Source organism: Varanus komodoensis, unplaced genomic scaffold (genome assembly GCF_004798865.1).
Source record: "Varanus komodoensis strain SLA01 unplaced genomic scaffold, ASM479886v1 scaffold1, whole genome shotgun sequence".
Taxonomy (NCBI): Eukaryota; Metazoa; Chordata; class Lepidosauria; order Squamata; family Varanidae; genus Varanus; species Varanus komodoensis.
The window spans coordinates 111509242-111522676 of NW_025335268.1; positions in this window are offsets into that span (position 1 = coordinate 111509242).

The following is a 13435-nucleotide window of genomic DNA, read 5'->3' on the forward strand; positions in this document are numbered from 1 at the left end:
TTATATTGTGCTTTGTATTGTTCTGTCTTTCTTGGATTGTAACATGTTCATAGAATCATAGAATAGAAGAGTTGGAAGGAGCCATGAAGGCCATCGAGTCCAACCCCTGTTGTTGCAGGACACTATGTTACACCATCCCACTCAGATGGCTGTCCAGTTTCTTTTTGAAAGTCTCTATTGTGGGAGAGCCCACCACCTCTTTAGGCAGCTGATTCCACTGTTGTATTGCTCTGACAGTGAGGAAGCTTTTCCTGATGTCCAACCTGAAACTGGATTGCTGATTGTGTAAGTGACCCAGAGAAAGCTTATGGCTAGTGGGGTGGCATATAAATTTAAATAAAAGAAATAAAATAAGAATCAGCCCTATTTTCAGACTTGGAGAGTCAAGTCCTCCAAGCAAAATCAAGGATTCCTGGTTTCACTTCTGTTTAACCATAGCATGAATGAAAGTGTAAACAGATTTAAACATACTTAGAATAGGCCCAGTAAATAAGCTGTACAAAAATACAATATCCCGAGACCAATCCTATTTAATCAGCAAGATGATGCTTGTTATGATCCTGGAACTTCTTATTTACTCATCTAGAAGTTTTTGTTTGCAAATTTTGGGACTGGATCCAGATTTAGTCATAGCAGATGCATTGCAATCAATGTTCACATCTAACTTAAACACCACTGATTTCAGTGAGTCCACACTACTTATGACCAAAGTAGATTCAACCTTGGGTTGATAACCTTTCAATTCTAATTGTGTAAACAAGGCCAAACATCTTGTATTACTCTTATTTTATTCTATGGATCAGCTTTTCAGGAAGCTGCTTGGCAGCTTATACAGAATATACGATTCCCACTGGTTAAGGATGGCCAATTATGAATTATTAAAAATACGTCTATATGCTCATATCACCCAATCTCAGTTAGTAGTTTCTCAGCCATTTAATGGACTACTGGAAATTTCTGGATCATATTCAGAGGCAGATGTACACTATATTAGTCTAAATGGGAGGTATCTAAATGGTTGCTTTGCTCAAAGTTCAAATTGCTATATAATACAGGAGCAAAAGCTAGATGGTAATTATACAGAGCTTTCGTGCACAAGATTCCCAGAAGTCAGAGACAACATAAGAACAAGAAATATTAATTGTGTGTTTACCATTATTATTAAATTTCTACCTTGCATTTTTTCCTCCTATGAGAAACCCAAGGCGGGTTAAATAGTTGTTCACTCCATTTTAGCTTCACAACAACCTTATGAGGTAGGTTAACATGTGAATGAGTGACTGGCCTAAAGGTACCCAGTGTGTTTCACAGGGAGAACTAGAACCCAAAATCTCCCAGGTTCCTAGTCCAACTCCCTAATTGCTACACTGGTATTATTGTTTAAAGTAGAACTGGTATCATTGTACAAAACCCATTCAAGGTAAGTGCTTTTGGAAATGAGAGACACATCTAGCTTTTGTGGTAAGTTTGCCAGATCTTTTCAATGGATTGTATTTTTGTGCAAATGTAAGATGGATTGTCTTCATAAAAGAAGCCACAGCCTTGAATTTACAAGAGTTGAGCAGGGCTGTCAAGGCCAGTACATTCTGCAGAACCTTCATTCATAGAGTCACCCTAAGTAAGAGATGACTTGACAGTGCACAATAACAACAATAAGTGTTTGTCTCTTCAACTGCTCATATGAACCTTTGCATTCATAAATCCAGCACAAGCAGAATTGTACCCACTGGCTATCCACCTAATGCTGTTGTATCCATTGCTTACCCTCTAGGAAAGAAGACATTTGGTGTTAGTGAGATAGGGGCCTTGCGTGAGAAAGGGATGCTATGCACCCAGGATGCTGAATGTGTGATGAACATGCATGGATGTTCTTTTCTCACCAACACTGAACATGCAGCAACCAGGAACATGACACACAAGCACTAGGAGCTGATACTGGTTGGTACAATCTCCTCCCTTCCTTGCCTCCATGCCAGAAAAACACTGCACAAAAAGCATCTTCCTGCTTGGTGATTTCTTGTTGGATGCTACCTGAATTTGTTAGTTTTTAAAGCCTCTTATTTACATGGCTGATTTTACTCTACATTATGCTTATTTCTCTTTATTGTTTGCTGCTATCTGCTGTAGAATAATTAAGGCATTCTCAGTTAGCTGCCAAGAGCCCCACTATATAATTCATTTTTTAAAAACAAAAAATTGTTTTTTGTATTTCATTGGGTGAAATGGCTTTTGCTTTGTGCATATCTGATTACACATGGAAATAACACATGCTTGCCTATTTGTCCCATGGGGAAATGGTGTTTCATCAACAACAGTCTCACTCTGTTATAACTAAAATGTACTGTTTGGAAGAAAAAAAACACACAACAACATAAGGAGCAAAAATCCTTGCAGTAATTTTTATTTAAGGAAACACATCATCATTTCTTTCTAATAGGGACTCATATTGTGGGACAAAGTCCACTTGGTATCTTTACAAAATTTTGTGTGTTTCTATGGAAGCAGGTTAATTTCAAGTCTGCAGGGGAAAACCCTCTGATACACACTCAGATCTTTCTTGAGGGGTTTTTGTACAAATATACAAGCAATAGTTGCATTTATTCCAATTGCTAACACAATTTATACATGAGAAATTAATTTCTAAGCCATCCTTATCTTGCAAAGTCTCAAAGTACACAAAAACAATGTCCATACCACCACAACCCACCATGAGTAATTTAAGTCACAGTGGGTTATGGTGTGTGCCAATGGCCAATTTGAATATCGAGCTCCTGGCAGGCTTTGTCATGGTTTCCTGTCTTTCAAACCGAGGTTGGTTGTTGGAGGAGAAAACAATCCTCCTATAAACCATGTCTGTTTTAGGGTTGAGAGTTGTTTCCCCCTTCAACAGCTGGGGACTGAATGTTCAAAATGGCTGCTGACATGCATCACAAGTCACTGTTTTGCCAAAGGCAAGGGTTCTTTTTGGATCCAGAAGCAATAAGCACACCAGTGGGTTGAAGTCTAAAGATTTTATTCTAAAGCAGGCACAATAATATAAGCAGGCACAATAATGTGAAAGAAGTACAATACCAAGCAAGCTGACTGTCCTCAATCAGTTGTTGGGAGCATCTCTAAGCGACAACAAGGAATTCCCCAATTTCGGCTGGCATGCAGCACCTTCCCCCAGCTAGGTCTGCATCAAAGCTCACCTTGGGCGAAGCTGCGAGGCTTTTTATTCTAAATTTAGAGTGCTACATGATGAAGAATAGTACGTGCTATTCAAAACAGTTAATTGGTCACATCTGTTGTTTGCAAGTCTCACGATGATAAACTCCACTGTTTATGGTTATCTCCTGCATTCCAAGGTCGTACCATCCTAATCAGCAACCGGCTTAGAATAACACACATTTTTTATGCTGGAGAGCCTCAACTGGGTTTTAAGGAGGCCTTGTTTTTAAAGTGGAAGGAGCAATTGTTCACACCACCCTATTTCCTTGATATACAATAGTCTTCTAATGGTTTTTCTCTACACTGTTGAATAAGCTATGATGGATTACCGTGATTGTGCAGACCAGCAAATACAATTAGTTTAATGGATACTGATCAGGTTTACAGTTGATCTGCTTCAACAATAAGTTGATCTGTAACTTATCATGTTACAGCTTGCTAAGGTCAAAGCTCCAGCCTTCATAACTTGCTTTGTTTTGTGCTAGCATTTGTTTTGTTTGTAGTATTGCTCACCATTTATCTTTGCAATAAAGGGCTTTCTAAATATGGATTGGAATCTGGGGGTACCCTGCAGTTCATAATGATGAGTTCAAGAATAAATTCAAAGGGGCAGGAACCCAGCCTTCCCTCAGTGAGGCATTGATAACCTCCTGGACCCAGGTACCAATCCTGTGTTTGGCTTTGGTAAGTAGCCACAAAGGGCAAGGGTCGAGTAAGCAGGTGGTAGGGTGTACTAGTCCAAGCACCTTGTCCAAATCATCAGCTGCAACAACTGAAATTCATCCAACAATGATGGACCAGACAGGGCTCTGGACACCTTCCATAATGGAACCCTATCTACTGTGGAGTCCAGCTTGTGACCAACCTGAGCGATTTTCTCCTTGAAGTGCTGGGCAAAGTTGTCACAGCGGGCTATCGATGGTGCCACCGAATCTTTTTTAGGGCCAGGATGTATTAGGCCATGTGCCACCCAAAAAAGCTCTGCTGGATGACACTGTGAGGAGGCAATGGAAGCAGAGAAGAATTGCTTCTTCGCTGTCCTCACCACTACAGCATAAGCTCAATAATGACCACGTGAGCATGTTTGATCAGATTCATCCTGTGATTTCCTCCACCTAATCGTCTCCCAGCCTGTATAATCGCCTGTAACTCAGGTGCATACCATGGTGCTGAGTGGGCTCTGCCTGGTGGGAGAGGACACTTAGGAGCGATCATGTCAATTGCTCTGGTCATTTCCCCATTCCACAAAACAACCAGAGCATCAACAGAAGCACTAGCTTTATCAGCCGGAAAATTCCCCAGAGCCCTCAGGAATCCATCTGGATCCATATGGCTCCGGGGGTGGACTATCTTAATAGGGTCTGCACCCTTAAAGAGGGAGAGGTCAGCCCCAAGCTCAGACCTCATGAGGAAGTGATCTGACCATGACAAAGGAGTTAAACGCGTTTCTTACTTCCAGATCACCATCTTCCTGTCCCGTTGAGAAAATCAGGTCCAGAATGTGACCTCGTTCATGGGTTGGGTCAACAACATGTTGAGACAGCCCCATGGCTGTCGTGGAAGCCATGAAGTCCTGAGCCGCCCCAGTCAGAATAGCCTTGGCATGAATATTGAAGTCCCTCAGGACCAACATCCTGGGGGTCGTCAACACCAGGTCCAAGTTGATCTCCGTCAGCTCAGGCAGGGAGTCTGATGGGCAGAAGGGTGCACAGTACACCAGCAGAATCTCTAATCTGTATTGATCATCCAAACCCAGGTATAAACACTCTAGGCCTGGTCTTGAGGGGACAGGAAGCCCCATGAGGGAAATTGAGGCCCGATAAACAAGGGCAGCCTGCTCTCCTCTCCTCTCAGAGTGTGGCTGGTGCTGGATCAGGTTCCCGGGTGGGCACAGCTGAGTAAGGGAGACATTCCCCCTTCTCCTGATCAGGTTTCCATAATGCATGCCAGGTCGCCCCCCTCATCCATGATTAAATCATGGATGAAAGATGTTTTATTATGAACTGACCTGGTGTTCAACAACAGCGCTGTCAGGCTCGAGGGACAGTTGATAATACTGCCTGGAACCCTCTGGTTGGGGGAATAACCAGAAGAGGGGACAGAGACTAAACATTGATCCCTCTTCCTTCTATAATGACATGTTAGACCCACAATGCCATATCTTCCTCTGCCCATTACCACCCTGATGGTGGCACCCACATGCTCCCAAGGCACGCCCATAACAAATTAAAACTGAACAATAAAATTACAACTCAGCAATAAAATATTGAAATAATTAAAACCCTCTAGCCAACCCACCAACAAAGGAGCAGAGTCCCTGGCCCAGTTGCAAATGGCCCTAAACAGCCCTGTGTCCTTTGGCCGTCGCCCTTTGCCTGCCAGCCCTGGGCCGCAGCTGGCGAGATTTACGCCATGGCCCCTCCCCCACAATCAGCCCCTGCCCTCCAGCGCAGCTCCCACCTACCCTGGGAGTCGAGGCAGTGAGGGTGGGCCCATGGAGAGCTCACTGGCAGTGAAGATGGGAAAATGGTGGTGGTGGCAGCGGCATCAGTGTCCCCGACCTCACAGTAGGGCCATCCACGGTGTCCGTGGGTCCACAGCATTGTCTTCGGCAGCAACGAAGCTGGGGGCAGTGGTGAAGGCCAGTGCTGGGGTCCAGGGATCCAGCTGTGACTGGCGAGATATATGCTGTGGTCCTTCCCCCAAAATTGGTCCTCACCCCGTGGCACAGCTTCTACCTACACCGGGAGTCAAGGCACCAAGGGTGGGTCCATGGAGAGCTCGCTGGCAGTGAAGATGGAAAATGGCAGCGGTGCCGACAGCAGCATCCCTGGCCTCCACAGTGTCCTCGGGTCCGCAGCATTGTCTTCAGCAGCAGTGAGGCTGGGAGTGGTGGTGAAGGCCAGTCCCTGGGTCTTTTTGTTTTCTTCTGTATTTTAAGAACTGGTTTTAGTGATCTTACTATGTCATTCTATTGCTAAATTTTACTTTGGCTTTAGGTGTTGAGGTAGCTTAATTTTTTGCTGCAGGTTTTATTTTCTGGGCTGTTCTTACCTGTTCCTATTTTACATTTTCAATGTATTGTACACCACTGAAGAACCTCAGTTACTGGGCAGTTGAAAAGTAGAGCAAATGAATAAATACTGCATAAAGGCATACAACATATACAATGACATTCCAGAGAGGCCTATAACACTTTCCAGTGATACTCCATGGTAGGGCTCAGCTGGATTAGTTTCATCAGTGAATATCATGGAATGTTTGAATTTACCATTTTAGCCAGGAGTGGGTTAGCTGTAGTTGACTACAACTTCTGTTATTCCGGATAGTTGGCCATGCAAACTAGGGCTGATGAGAGTTAGAGTCCCACAACATCTAGAGGGCCACAGGTTGTTCACCCTTGTTTTCAGCATGCATGCACAGAATTATTAGGAAGTACCCTTTCTTTGTAAACTAATAAGCAAGATCTTTTACGAGTTGCTTCTCTGAAAGGGGTGGGGGGTAGGGAGGAGCCCAGAAGCAATCCACCAAGCACTGTTTTCATACAATGCTAATTTATTCCACTGTAGTTTTCACAGGAGCTGTACTTGGTGTGCTGTTCCCAAAGAGTATTGCAAATGTGTAAATTCTATGTAAACCATCAAGCAAGTGCCTCATTGTTTTAGTATTTGCTGAAAAAATATGGTCTGTGTGATAATAGTGGAAAACCATTTTTTAAAAAGTGACATCTTAGCATTTTAACTCCCTTGGTCTCGTGCAACGTTTGTTCCAATTTTCAAGTGTGACAGACTTTCAGTAATAGAATCTCTGTAACAGATGCTTAGAGAGGGGTGCTCACATGTCATTCAAACTGACATGGCTTGGAAGATATTGTCTTCAACATGTAATTGTTGCAAAAGATAAAAGATTAGCACTTGCATGTAAATCTCTCATTATATTAAATGAAGAGTTCATACCTCTTGAGAACATGCCAAAACACAATCCAAAAGACATCAGTAGCTCTAATAAAAATGCTAATATATTTTAGCAGCAATGCAGTATAATATCTGTGCTAATTTTTATTCCCCCATGCCAGTTTTTCTTTTCCTTTGTCATATGTCTCAGTGCTTGGGCTTTATTTTACATTGCCTTATTTACTATAAATGCAGGTTTGTTTGTTTGGTTTATTGACAGGGACCTTTGTGATTCAGATTCACTGTTAAATTTATCCAGATGTCAGATTTGCTAGCAAGGGGAGCAGAATACCTGAGGAGGGCACAGTCCTAGTTGGAATTACAGGCCTTTGACATCTAGTTCTACCAGTCAGCAACTTCTTCACCAGTAAGCCTTGTATCATGGGAATATCATCAGTATGTATTGCAGCCTTCCCCAACATGGTGCCTTTCAGATGTCTTTCCCTGCAATTCTCATTAGACCCAGCCAGCACAACTAACTGGCTGGGATAATTGGAATTGTGGTAAAACATCTGTAGGGCATCATGTTGGATAATGCTGCATAATACCTAAGGTTTACCCCCTGATTAATCCCTGGAATAAATTCCTGACTCCGAGCAGAGCAAGCTGCCCCAACTGTAAGCTGGCCTAGGGCCTCTGGAATACAAGCAGCCAAGCTCCCTGGGAGCGACCAGAGTGCATGAAAAGGAAGAGCAAACAGGAGTTTGGCAGAGGAGTTCAACAGGGAAGGACCAGGAGGAGGTCCCTAGTATCCCCCCCTTTGTTTCTCTTCTTTATTTCACCTTAATTCCCCTCTCCCCCTGTGTGTGCACACACACTTGTTTCCCTCCTTGTAAAATTCTCCCATTTACTAGCAAGTCTGTGTTGCTAACCTTAGTGAAGACATTTGAAAGCACCAGTTGTCACAACAGCACCCCCACCCCAAGACAGAATCATGAAGGTTCACAAACAATGGAACAAGAAGACTTCACAGTGGTGATGGCCTGCAACAACTGCAACAGCTGCATATCTACCATTTACAACAGTAGCCCTGTTACAGGAAAAGGTGAGAGCACTGGAGCAGCGAATGTCCACCCTCCAGATAATAAAATGAAGAGTTTTTAGACTGAATAGAGGAGCTGCAACAGCTAAGTGTAGTCCAGAAGCAAGAAGAGCATCAGCAAGCTGAGGCAACAGATGAGAACAGTTAGATGCAGAAGACCTAGAAAACACACTGCACCAGTGGAAGCACTGGAACTCTTGAACCTCTTTAAGTTACTTAAGGGACATGTGAGAAACCCACTGTGAAAGAACTACATGACACACTGTGTAACACTGGAAAACACACAAAAGACCAATCAAGAAAGGGAAAAGTGACCAATGTTTGCAACACCGAAAGGAGAAGAGTGAGAATTGTGGGAGATTCCCTGTTACACAATATGGAAAAATATGTATTTCACGATGACCCAGAGTATCACCAAGTATGCTTTCTCCCTGGCACCTAGATTAAATATATAACCAACAAGTTCACACAGCTCATACAATCCACTGACAAATACACCTTTTCTTCCATGTGGGAACTAATGACACTGCCATGAGAAGCTTCACTAAAATAACATGAGACTTTGAAGCTCTAGGGAGGAACTAGAGACTAGAGAGGAACTGTTAGGGAAAGAAAAATCCTTCAAGTGAATGACTGGCTACAATGGTGGTGCCATAAAGAGAGATTAGGATTCTGGGACCACAAGCTAAGGTTCCTGGAAGATGGATTATTGGCAAATGATGGGCTGCACCTCACAAAGAATGGGAAGCATGAGCTTGGCCACTACATGAAAAAGTTCCCCAGGACGGCTTTAAACTAAAATATATAGGGGAGTGAGATGTGTGGCATGGCATGCCATCACCTGGCAAGGACTTTTCAGCAGAGAAAAACCCTCAAGCAAGGCCTAACACCAGTTTCCCAAAAAATGTAGGAAGAAAACCAGGGCACAATTAGAATGAACTTTGATGAATGGGAAACAAACAACATGAACTTTAGATCATAGAAAATTATGATCTTATAGGAATAACTGAAATTTGGTAGGATGGCTCACATGACTGGAACTCTACCATTGATGGATACAACCTGTTTGAGAAAAATAGAAAGGACAAAAAGGGAGGTGGAGTTGCACTATATGTGAGAGACACATGTATCTGCACAGAAATACAAGAAAAGGAACTTAGTAGCACCATTGAAAGCATCTGGCTTAATTTAAAGGGAGCAAAAAATAAGAACATAGTTATTGGTGTCTATTACTGACCACCCACTCAAAAAGAGGAGTGCAACCTTTGAAAAGTAACTTGCCAGAGTTTCCAAAAAGAATGATATAGTCATCATGTAGGATTTCAATTTCCCTAATATATGTTGGGAGACAATTTCTGCCAAACATGGCTCTTCCAAGAGATTCCTGACATACATTGCTGACAACTTTCTCCAGCAGAAGGTAGAGGAAGGAACAAGAGGATTAGCTATCCTCAATTTATTGCTAACAGGGATGGCCTGGTGGACAAAATAGCAGCCATGGGAACTCTGGGGGAAAGTGAACATGTGATATTCAAATTCTCAATTGTAAAGGAGACAATGGTTAACTGCAGCCAAATATGCATCCTGCACTTCAGGAAGTCCAATTTTGATGAACTCAGAACAATGATAAGTGAAGTGCTATGGCAACTCATATGGCAATAAACTGAAACTTAATCCAGATAAGACAGAAGTCCTGTTGGTGGGTGGATTGAGCTCCTGGGTAGGTGGCCTGAACCTTGCCCTGGATGGGGTTGCACTCCCTCTAAAGGACAGGGTCCGCAGCTTGGGAGTGTTCCTCGACCCGGAGCTGTCCTTGGAAGCCCAAGTGATAGCGGTGGCGAGGAGTGCTTTCCTTCAGCTTTGGCTAATCCATCAGCTGCGTCCCTGCCTGGAGGAGGATTGCCTAACGACAGTGACACATGCATTGGTTACTTCCTGGTTGGATTTCTGTAATGTGCTCTTCATGGGGCTGCCCCTGAAGACAGTCCGGATACTTCAGATGTTGCAAAACAGAGCAGCCAGGTTGCTGACGGGGACTGGGCGTTATTCTCACATAACCCCAGTCCTCTACCAGCTTCACTGGCTTCCTATCGAAGTCCAGGCTCAATTCAAGGTGCTGGTTATTGCCTATAAAGCCCTGAACGGCTTGGGACCTGGATACTTGAAGGAACACCTTCTTCCATATTTGCCCTCCTGCCCCTTGAGATCGGCAGCAGAAGCTCTTCTCCGGGAACCCTCCTTGAAAGATATTAGGCGGCAAAGTACCCGGAGGAGGGCTTTCTCTGCAGTGGCGCCCCATCTATGGAATGCGCTCCCCAGAGAGGTCCGACTGGCACCATCGTTATTTGTTTTTTGGTGCCAGGTTAAGACCTTTTTATTCCAGTGGTATTTTAATAAGTTTTAATATTGTCTTTTCTGTGTTTTTAATTGCAGCCAGTGTGGGTCGGGAATTTTATTTACGTTATTTATGTTATATTTTACATTGTAAGCCATCCTGAGGCTTTTTGTGAATAGGATTATTATATTATTATTATATTGTGATTTATATCCTGCCTTTTTCCTACAAAGGGCTCAAGGCAGCTTACATTATCTCTCCTCCTCCATCTTATCCCCACAACAACAACCCTGTGAGGTAGGTTGGGCTGAGAGTCTGTGACTGGCCCAAAGTCACCCCGTTGGCTCCATGGCTGAGCGGGGACTAGAACCCAGATCCTCTGAGTCCCAGCCCCATGCTCTTAACCACACTGGCTCTCTGGATGGCATATAAATATGTTAAATAAATAAATAAACTCGCCCTTAAGGGAAAAGGAGTCCAAGAAGGGTGGGAAATCTTGAAATAGGTGATTCTCCACACACAACTACAAGCAATTCCAACAAGAAAAAAGTGTAGAAGGCAACAGAGGAACCCCATGTAGCTCCACAAAAAATTAAGTGACAACCTGAAAGAAAAAGGACCATGTAAAGGAAGTGGAAGCAGGTCCAGGACACAAAGGAAGAGTATAAACAAATAGCAAGGAATTGCAGGGATAGCATCAGGAAGGCTACAGCAGGAAATGAACTGAAAATAGCAAGGGATGCTAAGAACAACAAGCAAACCTTCTTTGGATACGTCCAGAACAAAAGACATGAGAAAGAGAAGGGTGTCCAGCTACTTAAAGTGGATGGCAGAATGATAACAGATGACAAGGGAAGGACAGAGATGCTCAATTTCGACTTCACCTTGGTTCTTCCACAACCAAGAGGAAGTACAAGCTGAAAGTGAGAGATGGCAGCCCAGATTGACAGACAAATTGTCAAGGAATATCTAGATGGAATAAACACATTCAGATCTCCAGGGCCTAATGAACTCCATCCCAGAGTCATAAAAGAGCTAGCAGAGGAACTCTCAGAACCACTGGCTATTATCTTTGATAGATCTTAAAAAAACAGGAGAAGAGCTGGACCACTGGAAAAGATAGTTGTCCCTATCTTCAAAAAGGGGAAAAAAAGACGAACCTGGGAACTACAGACCAGTTAGTCTGACATCAATCTCAGGAAAAATTCTGGAGAAAATTACTTAAAAAATAAATCTGCAAGCATCTTGAAGAAAACGCAGTGATTAATAGAAGCCAATGTGGATTTATCAAAAATAAATCCTGTCAGACTAAATTAATCCCATTTTAAAATGGGTTACCTCTCAAATGGACAGAGGAGACATTATGGACATAATCTGCCCTGACTTTAGCAAAGCTTTTGACATAGTACCTCATGACATTCTGATAATAAAATTAGCAAAAACTGGACTAGATAGAAAAACAATTAGGTGGATCCAAAATTGGCGGCTAACTCAGACACAAAGAGTGCTTATCAATGGCACCTTCTCAACAGAAGTATTACTTCCACATCATGAGAAGTAGTGGTTCCCCTATACTCCTCACTAGTCAGACCTCATCTAGAATACTGTGTGTAGTTCTGGGCACCAAGATTTAAGAAAGGTGCAGAAAAATTAGAAAAGGGCAACAAAACAACAGAGGAGGGCAACAAAAATGATCCAGCATTTGGAAAGACTGTGGTATGAGGAGAGACTGAGAGAACTGGGCATGTTCAGCCTCAAAAAGATACCACTCTTGCTGAAACCAGAGTGTAGGACATGGTATAATGAATTCAAGTGTGCCAACCCAGATTAAGGCTAGATATCAGGAAAAGCTTCCTCTGTGTTAGAGCAATACGACAGTGGAACCAGCTGCCTAGAGAGGTGGTGGGCTCTCCCACACAAGAGACATTCAAAAAGAAACTGGACAGCCACCTGAGTGGGATGATGTAAATTTGTGTGCTGCAACATCAGTGGGCTGGACCCAATGACCTTCATGGTCCTTCCAACTCTATTATTCTATGATTCTATGATTGCAGTCTTGGGTGTGCCCTGAAGGTAAAATCAAGTGTAGGGAAAATTCGGACAACGGGCTTTCAATTTCATGGTTCCTGTAACATGGATAAGACATCACTTTTCTGCATTCATTTGGAAGCAGGATTAAAATGACGTTTCCTCACAATAGCTTAATACACAACACTGTATTATTGTACAATGGCTTTCCCTGTGGTCATGATGCATTTATAATGTTCACTCACAAATAAGTTCTGTTTAAACTATCAGTGTAACATTATTTAGTAGCTGCTGTTTGTACTGTCTGCTCCATGTATTGGTTCCTTTTCAGTTTGGGGGATTGGGGATACATTGTCCCTTAATTAGTCAGTTTCTGTTCCCCCCCAGTGAGGCTTTAATTATTGGCTTTCTTTAGGATTCCTTCCATTTTTGCACCTTAAACATAAAAGAGAAATAGAGGAAAGAAAATAGTAATTAACAACCACACCTACATGCATACACATTTATGGGGAACAGAAGTTAACTTATTAATGAAAATATATCACTAATCCCCTAGGTTTGCTGAACAGAAGCCAATAAAGGAACACAAGCTATAAAAGAAAAGTTATGATTAAAAGCAGAGTAGACTTTACAAGACATAACAGCACATTTCCTGTCCATATTGGACAGGATGGCATTGCATTAAAATACTTTGCAAATGCTTAACATAAAATAATTGTGCATAAGGGTTTAAATGGAAAGCTTAAAAGGTTAGTGGAAGCTTAAAAACTAATTTTACAAGTTAACATCCTGCTACAACAGGATGACATTCTTAAGTGCTTTGCCACTGGTTCACTCATGATTTGATTCCACACACACCAGTTTTTA